The sequence below is a fragment of the Callorhinus ursinus genome, unplaced genomic scaffold (assembly GCF_003265705.2).
Source record: "Callorhinus ursinus isolate GAN/ISIS: 27379988/994484 unplaced genomic scaffold, GSC_fseal_2.0 scaffold2, whole genome shotgun sequence".
Lineage (NCBI taxonomy): Eukaryota > Metazoa > Chordata > Mammalia > Carnivora > Otariidae > Callorhinus > Callorhinus ursinus.
In genome coordinates, this window is record NW_027397064.1 from 66,485,982 (window position 1) to 66,494,806 (window position 8,825).

The window sequence follows — 8,825 nt, forward strand, 5'->3', positions numbered from 1 at the left end:
CGAAGGCAGATGCTTAACTGACTGAACCACCAAGGTGCCCTCTCACCATTTTGTTTTCCAAATTCCCTCACCATTTTGTTTCAAGAAATGGTTAACTTAACCACAAAAATCCTTTCCTCTTTCTCATATTCCAAAAAAAAAAAAAAAAAAGACTCACCTCCACCTCTGCCTATTTGAAGTAATTCAGGTTAGACCCATCTCTGTCCTCCTTCATGATTCCCATAAGATTCACGATAATTTCTTAGTTTACCTGCCTCTATAGAACTGTTCTACATTCTCACTATTGTAATAGCCTTAATAGAATCTTCCAGTACCACTTGTCCAGTACCTTTTATCTTTCACAAAAGGTTGAATGACTTGGAGAGGATACTTGAATTTATACTTGACAAAGGTTTTCATCCATCTATCCTTTAGGTAGCCAGATGGCTGAAGAACATAGCACATAACAACTAACTGGTTCTATTCACAAACTCTTGGCACAAATATAGCCACCTAAAGCAGAGGAGACTGTGTTTCAGTTCATCACCATCAAGTGATATGAGCTGAGTATCATGAGATGGCCTTCCACTTCAAAGTATCTTATTCCTACCTTATTGGTATTCACTTACAAACCTGTCCAAAAAAACCCCCCAAAACAAAAAAACAAAAACCATGCAAGTTTGAAGTTCAGTGCATGGTGCATAGTGAATGCTCTATAAATATTAGTCCTATTTACTATTATTGTTAACTAAGTGCTCACAGTTCTTCTTTTAAGTTAAATTTTCATTTTTCTGGCTTGGAAGGTCTTCCACATCTGAGATATTCACTAGTAAATGCAAATCCAGTTGGAATGGATAACATCTGAATCTGTTATTGGAAAAGCTCTAGATTAGAATGAATTACAACAACAGAGGAGCCAAAGCATTCTTTGTAGTAATGGGTGGGTGGCCAAGAAAGGAGAAGGCACTACAAATAATCAATTTATAATTTGGCCATATCCTGGTCACTCAAAGTCATGCCTGCATCAGAGAGTTTGGTGTTATTTTTAACAGGATAACAAACTTATACTCTATACTCAGATGTACAACAGACAAGTTTGCTGAGGCAAGTTTGCTTCTATTCAGCCATTAAATCCATTTTGTAAGGGCCACTTGTCCTTGGTCAGAAAGTCCTCACACATGGTGGTTGCTTTGTCCTGATCCCTGCCTCTGCAGACTCACCAAATTTCTCAGTTTCTCTGTGGTTCTTCAACCAAGGCATACCAAACACCTGAATTCCTTATAGTTCATACAGGGCTTGGGAATGAGAGGCATTTCAAAAAATTTTTCTTTTATAGAAAATTTTTTTTCTTCCTTTTTCCAGAGCTTTACATATTTCCACATCATGATAAATGTGACTGTGTTGAGCTACACATAGAGATTTCCTTCCCAGGAATATATGCCACTAGCTGGTGCCAGCACATTCTAATTCCCCATCCATTTCAGGGTGTTTCTCCCATTTTATTTTTCACATCCTTTATTCTCACCTTGAAAGATGGAAAGCAAGGACACATGTATCTTTCTACCCTTTCCACATGTCTGTGTGCTCTTTTTTCCCCCATATACTAGTGCTGTAATAGGAGAATTCTCATTTTTTTATTTATGTACCATCCCATTCAAGGCAGAAACCACCCAACATCCCCCTCCATGTTTCGCTTTCTACGGGAACAATGGATCCTAAGAATTTCAAGAAATCCTGCTGGCTATGATAGATCAGCATCTCCATGATAACCAGTATGAGAGAAAACCAGAGGGATTACCCTCTAATGTACTATTTGAGACTCAATGGATTTAAACCTTGCATACTTTGCATAGGCTGTAATAGTTATTAATTCTTTTGTAGGTAATTGAACTTTTGTGATGTTTTATACTTGAATATCCTTGTGTTTCTCCATCATCATATGGTATGACAAGTATATCATATTTAGAATATATATATATTGTTAGCAGTTGTGGCTTTTAAGAATTTGAGTATTTTAGAGATAAGACATACTTAACTCACATTAATTCTTTATGTTGTGCAAAATATCTAAATCAATAAACATTTTAGAAGAAAAAATCAATATCGCCCAAACTCCAGTGAGTAGAATACGTCCTTGTGCTTCAGGTAAGAGCTGAATATCTGTGGGGAGATCTATAATTGGATTGATTTTGTTTTTGGCTTTGTAATACATCTTAATTGACCATGCTGTATTACCAGCATCACCCTTTGCAGTAAACCTTGCATTCAGGATCAGAGCCCCATTTTGAATTGTGTATGTTTAGTGTGTAACACCTGAGGGACATCTGGGGTCATCTGCTTAGGGATGGATACAAGGAAGTGACTATAAGGACAAAAACTGTTTTTGTTTGTTTTTTGTTTTTGTTTTTGGCTTTGTTTTACCAAGGCCACTGCCTTAGAGAAGTATAGCATTTTACCTTACCCTGGAAAAAAGAATGAATATCATAAATAATTGAGTTTTAATTCCCCAGCAACAGACCAAATGAGGGCCTTCCACTGACCTTTATTGAGTTCAATGAATTTAAAAAAAAATAAAATAAATGAGACATTTCCTACAAATCTAACTCAAAATGCTAATGTAAATATGTTATAATTAGATAGATAAAGGAGTACATAAATGATCCCATTAGGTGTTACTGCCAAAATCGTACTTTATCCAACACTAACATATTTTTATGTTGTCTATACTTTAAAGTCAATTATTTGTTTGAAAAGTTAGACATCCCTAACTTCCCAAGCTAGGGTTTCCTTCATGTGTTCTTTTCAGTTATAATTAGGTGCCAAGGTGCACCCAAGTGGATCAACTGGATTTCCCATGTATTCCTCTTCATCACTTCACATTCTGCATGAATCGTGGAACACTACATCAAAAAACTAATGATGTAATGTATCATGATTAACATAACATTAAAAAAACATAATGATGTAATGTATGGTGATTAACATAACATAACAAAATAAAATTAAAAGAGAAAAAGGGGGACCATTCCTACTAACACCCCTCCATTCTCAGGTCAGGGCATTCTTATCGGGAACACAGTACCATACATAGTTTTCTGATTTAGTACGTGTACTGAGTCCTAAATATAGTATATATATTGAGTCCTGAATGATGGCACCACATCCTTGCAGACTATTGCTTCCTTCCAAGCTGGCACTTTAACATTGCCTTCAGAAAGTCATCCCTATATTAGAGGAGACCACCTTCTGAATGTTGCAGTATGTGGTATAATCAGTAGGTCCCATTTTTACAGGCTCACTCTTGCATAATTCTTTGCTGTAAAATGGGTCATCTGGTAAAATGCGATATTATGTGGAATTTAATCCCTGAGGTCAGGCATACACTAAACTCATGGGTAGTGTTTCTAGCTTAGGTTCTGTAGGCAGGAAAGGCAAATCCATAACTGAGAGAAGTATCCATCTCTGTAAGGATAAACCACTAGCACTTCTAGGACAGATGGCTCAGTGTTGTTAATTTTCCATCAAGTGGCCAGTTGGTCTCCTTGAGAAATTGTGTTATATTAGTGGCTCAGTATTTATCTTAGTTGTTGACATGTTGAACATTCAAAGGCAGCAGTAGATAGGCTATTCCTGAATGTAGTACCTATATCATAGTAATTTTTTTCTAAAGCTTGTACCGATATACCATACTGACTCATTAGTAAACCAAGCTAGAGCTCTTTCTTACTCTTTAGCTTGTCATTTGGATCCCCCTTTGTAAGAACATAGGAGTGAACTGGGATGGTTGCTTGTATACCTTGAGGGGTGATATGGGTGGCTGGGTATCTGCTCATGTAGCTTACTTGTGCTCTCTGGTCTTCTTCAAGCTCAATTCCAGATGTACCATTTCCATTCTGATGGATGCTGTTGGGCCTGTCCATCTTCATGATTTGATGTTGCGAATAGAATCCAGATACTTGGCATAGGATCAGTGGTCAAGCATTTCCTTTCCTATAGGGGCCCAATAATGTTCCAAGAACTGTTTTTTGAAAAGTATATCATTATCCACTGTAGATGGCATCACCTTGTTCCAGAATCTCAGGAGCCTACACTGTGAGTCTTTAACTTGGGCTTATCATAAATTCCACACTGAATTTTTTCCCATCACTAACACCTCCATCACCAGATATTGTGGCCCAAAAGTCAATCTGGACTTTCTGTGGAGCCCTTCTCTACTTTGGACCTCACTCAATGCCAGCAGCCTTCCATATCGCACAGTATGTAGGTTGAAGCAATATTCCTGGAGTTGGAATGTTTTGGCTCTAGAATCTGAAGAGTTCCAGCAGATTCTATGCTTTCTTGTCTGTAATAGGGGAGACAAGTGGCAATTTGATTTGTCTTTTAATTTAGAAGGAATAACCTGGCATGCCCTTGATCATGGAGACTCTAATATATTTAATGAAATGGAAGATCTCTGAACCTCTCAAATTTCATAGGGCTTAATCCCTGCTCTTTCAGTGCATGTGTTTTACCAAGTCTTCCAGAATACTAACCACTTCATGCTGAGTCTGCCTGATCACTCTGATGTTATCAACAAGATGATCAATGTCATGTTCCTTAAAACATTCAGAAAGCACAGATCTCTTTTGAGTATATTGTGAAAGAGAATAGAAGAGTTTGTATAACCTTGGGACAAAACTGTAAATGAATATTTTTTCCATTCTATGAGAATTCAAATGATTTCTGATCCTATTTTCTAACTACAGACTTGACATTTTGAAAGGAGAGAGGGATTGGATAGGAAAAGCTTCAGACTGAAGTGCAATTAAAAATCTAGGCTAGGATCACGAGGAGTCCTCAGAAAAACTTTCCTTGGAGGAGTTCAGTGTCGGGCAGAAATGGCCTGGCTCTATCTAGTAAGCCACCACTGTCCACCGTTGCTGCAGCAGCTTAGAGGAAGCATGGCCTTGGTGTGGCTACTGTGGAGGAACAGAGGTGTTCTGGAAACTCAGGCAGCTATGCTCTCTACAGCAGATTTTTCTGAAGGGAGATCGAAACCAGGCAAATCCATGGTTGCCACCAACAGAAAAAAGATGTCTGTTACCTCTGATTTCTCCATAAAAATCATGAATTTGAAATTGGTTTCACATTCACAGCATTAGACAGTCCCTCCAGTGGAAACAAAGATGTCACTTTTTACAACTACTCATCCTTACCTCCCTAAATAAGTGTTGAACAAATATATAAAGAATATCTAATTGAAAGGATCCTGAATAATTACTCTGCCCAGGCTATTTCAGTCTAACTCCACATGTGTGTAGACCCTGTCACTCCACCTAGTCTCTCCCCATCTCAGCCCTGCTTTGTGCTCCTGCATCCTGGATGTTAGAGTAGATGATATTTTAGGTGACCGAGTGCAGGGATTTGATCATTTTCTTTTTTGTAATTATAAACACATCTTTCAACCATCAGGTATAAGTTATGGGATTATATCTGATTTCTAGTGGTTTAAAAAAATTACCTTTTTAACATTCAAGCTGACAAAATAACTACCAAACTGAAGAGGTGCCATGCTAGAAGGATTTGTAGATTTGGCAGAAATACAAAGGTTTTGTGCTTCAAAGCAAGAAATGTCACAAACCGGGTGTGCTTTGGGACCTTAAAGTATGTTTTCCCACATTAAAAATATGTGTAAGCATATCCAATCTTATTCTTGGAAGTTCTGTGAAAAATACTACCTAGTAAAAAAACAAGACGTATTTGCTCTGTTAGTTTTTTGATGTGAATACACTATATTCTAATGGCCTATTAGATACGGAATACAGGTCCTTCTTATTTTAAATTTGTGGTTGTCTGCTTTGATGAAACAGTCTGTATAGTTTTGTGTGTGTGTTTTTAATAAGGATTCTTTGCTACTCTATGTTCAAACTACCTCTCACATCTACTGCCTTTAAATTAATCTCAGCATCTGTCTACAGGGTTCTTCACTGTTTATAGTTTTCTCCATAGATTGTTTCTTCCATCTGTGAAAATCTGTTTTTCTTCTGTTGGGTTTTTTTCCCCCTGAGATAAATTTTCTCTTTCTTCCATTAGAGTAAAGATCATCAAAATAGACACTGTATTTAAAATATATAGGTGGTAATGTATATCCAGCATTCTTCATCATTGTACAAATTGAATTAGTAATACTAACATGCATAAACATTTGATTTATTTTTTACAAATAAATATGTACAAATATAAGATACTATTTTAAATATAGCATGCTTTGAATATCTGTTTAGTAATTTAAAATCTTTTGTTTGACAGTGAAAGATAACAAAAAAAAGCACTTTGACTCCTTAAATCTAGAAATACTGTTGAATTTAAATTCAAGTAACATGGCTTCAAGCTAGCTACTGTGTTGTGTGTCAAAGGAAAGATTTTTCTTATTCAAAATTGAGAACAAATACATCGCTTGAGAAAAGAGTTGTCTGTAGATAAAATCTCCCCCTAATCTCCCAGTTATTCTTTATCCCAGTCCTTTCAGAGTTTTCCCTCTACCATTCAATTTAATTACCTTTTTCAAGATCACAAATGTTTACCAAATCCTATGGTCATTTATCAGTTCTTACTTCACCCAATGGACATAGGTTGCCATATTTAAGCACTTCTCCTTTGTGAATCCCTTTTTTGTCTTGGCTTTCATGATGTCATATTTGACTGTTTTATTTTTCTCCTTTCTTCTCTCTCTGGACACTATAACTTGATCTCCATTACTGACTTATAAAAATATGTTACAATATTCTATGAGCACTAATTTGGTCTTATCTGCCTTGCCACCTATAGTGTTCAGCTACTGCTGTATAACCAACAAGTACAAAATCTCAATGGCATGCAATATTAAGAATTTGCTTCTTACATGTCTGTAGGGTGGCCGAAGTGGCTCTCCTGATCTTGGCTTGGTTTATTCATGCATCCATAAACTGGAGGTTGGATGGACTAGATAGAATCAACTGGGCAGCTTTGATTAAAATTGAAAGTCGGCCAATCAACCATGTAGTCCTGCTTTATGTGTCTCTCATCCTTCTATAGTAGTGGGCTAGAAAGAGCATGTTCTTTTCATGGAGTTGACGGAGGTACAGTGAGGTAAGCCAAAGCATATAATGTTTGTAAGGACTAGATTCAGAATTGGCACAATACCAATTTCATTTGTATTCCATTGATCAAAGAAATTCATATAATTGAGTCAAGATGCATAGAGATAAACTCTGCCTTTAGTGCAAGGAAATGCACTATTACACGGCAAAGGATGTAGCTATAAGGATGAAGAATTGGAGCCAATAACTCAATCTACCACACTGATATAACTTACTAATGATATTGGTTATCTTCAGTTCTACAAATAGAGTATGTTTTTCCCATATCAGGATCTTTACACATAATGTTCTCACTTTATGGAATATTCGTCTTTCTAATATTTGCCTTACTGTCCCTTATGCAAGATTCATCTCCTTAGAATGATCTTTTCTTACCGTTATAGTGCAATCAATAATCTTCTCTCACTTTTTCACGGTACCCTATTTTTTCCTTATAGCAATGTAGAGTATTCTATATATTATTTTGTTCTTTGCATGTTTCTCCCTCAAGAATTCAAACTTCATGAAAGTAAAGAGTATATCATGCCCACCATTGTTGCTCAGAACCTAATGCAAAGTTTTGCATATGATGTTTAATCAATAAATATTTGTTGAAAAAATGTAAATAAAAATAAAATAAAATAAATATTTGTTGAACGAATAAAATGGAAAATGTGATTAGGGCATTTTTTTTATTTAAAAATTATAGAATACAGGTAGAATCAGAAGCATTACATCTAGCTCTTTATGCCATAGAAATGTCTTTGTTTTTGTTGGAAGGGGGTGGTCAAGAGAATGGTTATTAAGGATAGTGAAGTGTTGTTTTTCTTTCCTATTCTTGTCTTTATTTTCCTTTCCTTTAATTTTTTTTATTTCACTTTTTGTTTGTTTTTTGATTCAGAAAACCTGTTACATTTCTACATTAGAAAATGAACCTATAGTGAAATAACATCACAAAAGCCAAGAGACCAGTTAGAACATCATTACAATAGTGCAGATGAGATGATGACTTGGAGTACCTGGCGAAACACAAATAGGAGATTTGAGAGGAAGATGGTGAGTTCCATCTCACACATATGAAGTTTAAGGGGTTTATGAGAACTGAATGGAGATATCTAGTAGGCCATTGGAAATGTAGGCTAGAGGAAAAAAATTGTTAAACGTTAATGCGTAGTATTTGTAACCACGGCAGTGGGTAATATTTTCTCCAGGGTATCTGTGAAGAGCAAGAATAACAGACATCCTAGAACTTCGTCCTAAGGAGCTCCAGCATTTAAGTTTGTTTAGAGGAGAGGAAACAGTAAATGAAAATGAGAAAGTACTGGGCGCCTGAGTGGCTCAGCCATTAAGCGTCTGCCTTGGGCTTGAGTCATGATCCCAGGGTCCTGGGATCGAGCCCCACATCGGGCTCCCTGCTCAGCGGGAAGCCTGCTTCTCCCTCTCACACTCTCCCAGCCTGTGTTCCCTCTCTCGCTATCTTTCTCTCTGTCAAATAAATAAATAAATAAAAATCCTAGAAAAGAAAAGAAAAGAAATTCTAATCTACAATCAGAAAGGTAAGAGGAGCACTATGATTTCACAACCACAGTAGAAGAAACTATTTTCTGAAAAAAAAAATTGTAAACTGAGTTGATGGTTGTTGAAAGATTAAATAAGATGTAGGAAGAATAGTGCCTAGTGGAGATGGACGTGTAGAAGACCTATTTTCCATAATCAAGAGGAGTTCAGCTGTGCTCTGTAGGTGGAAGC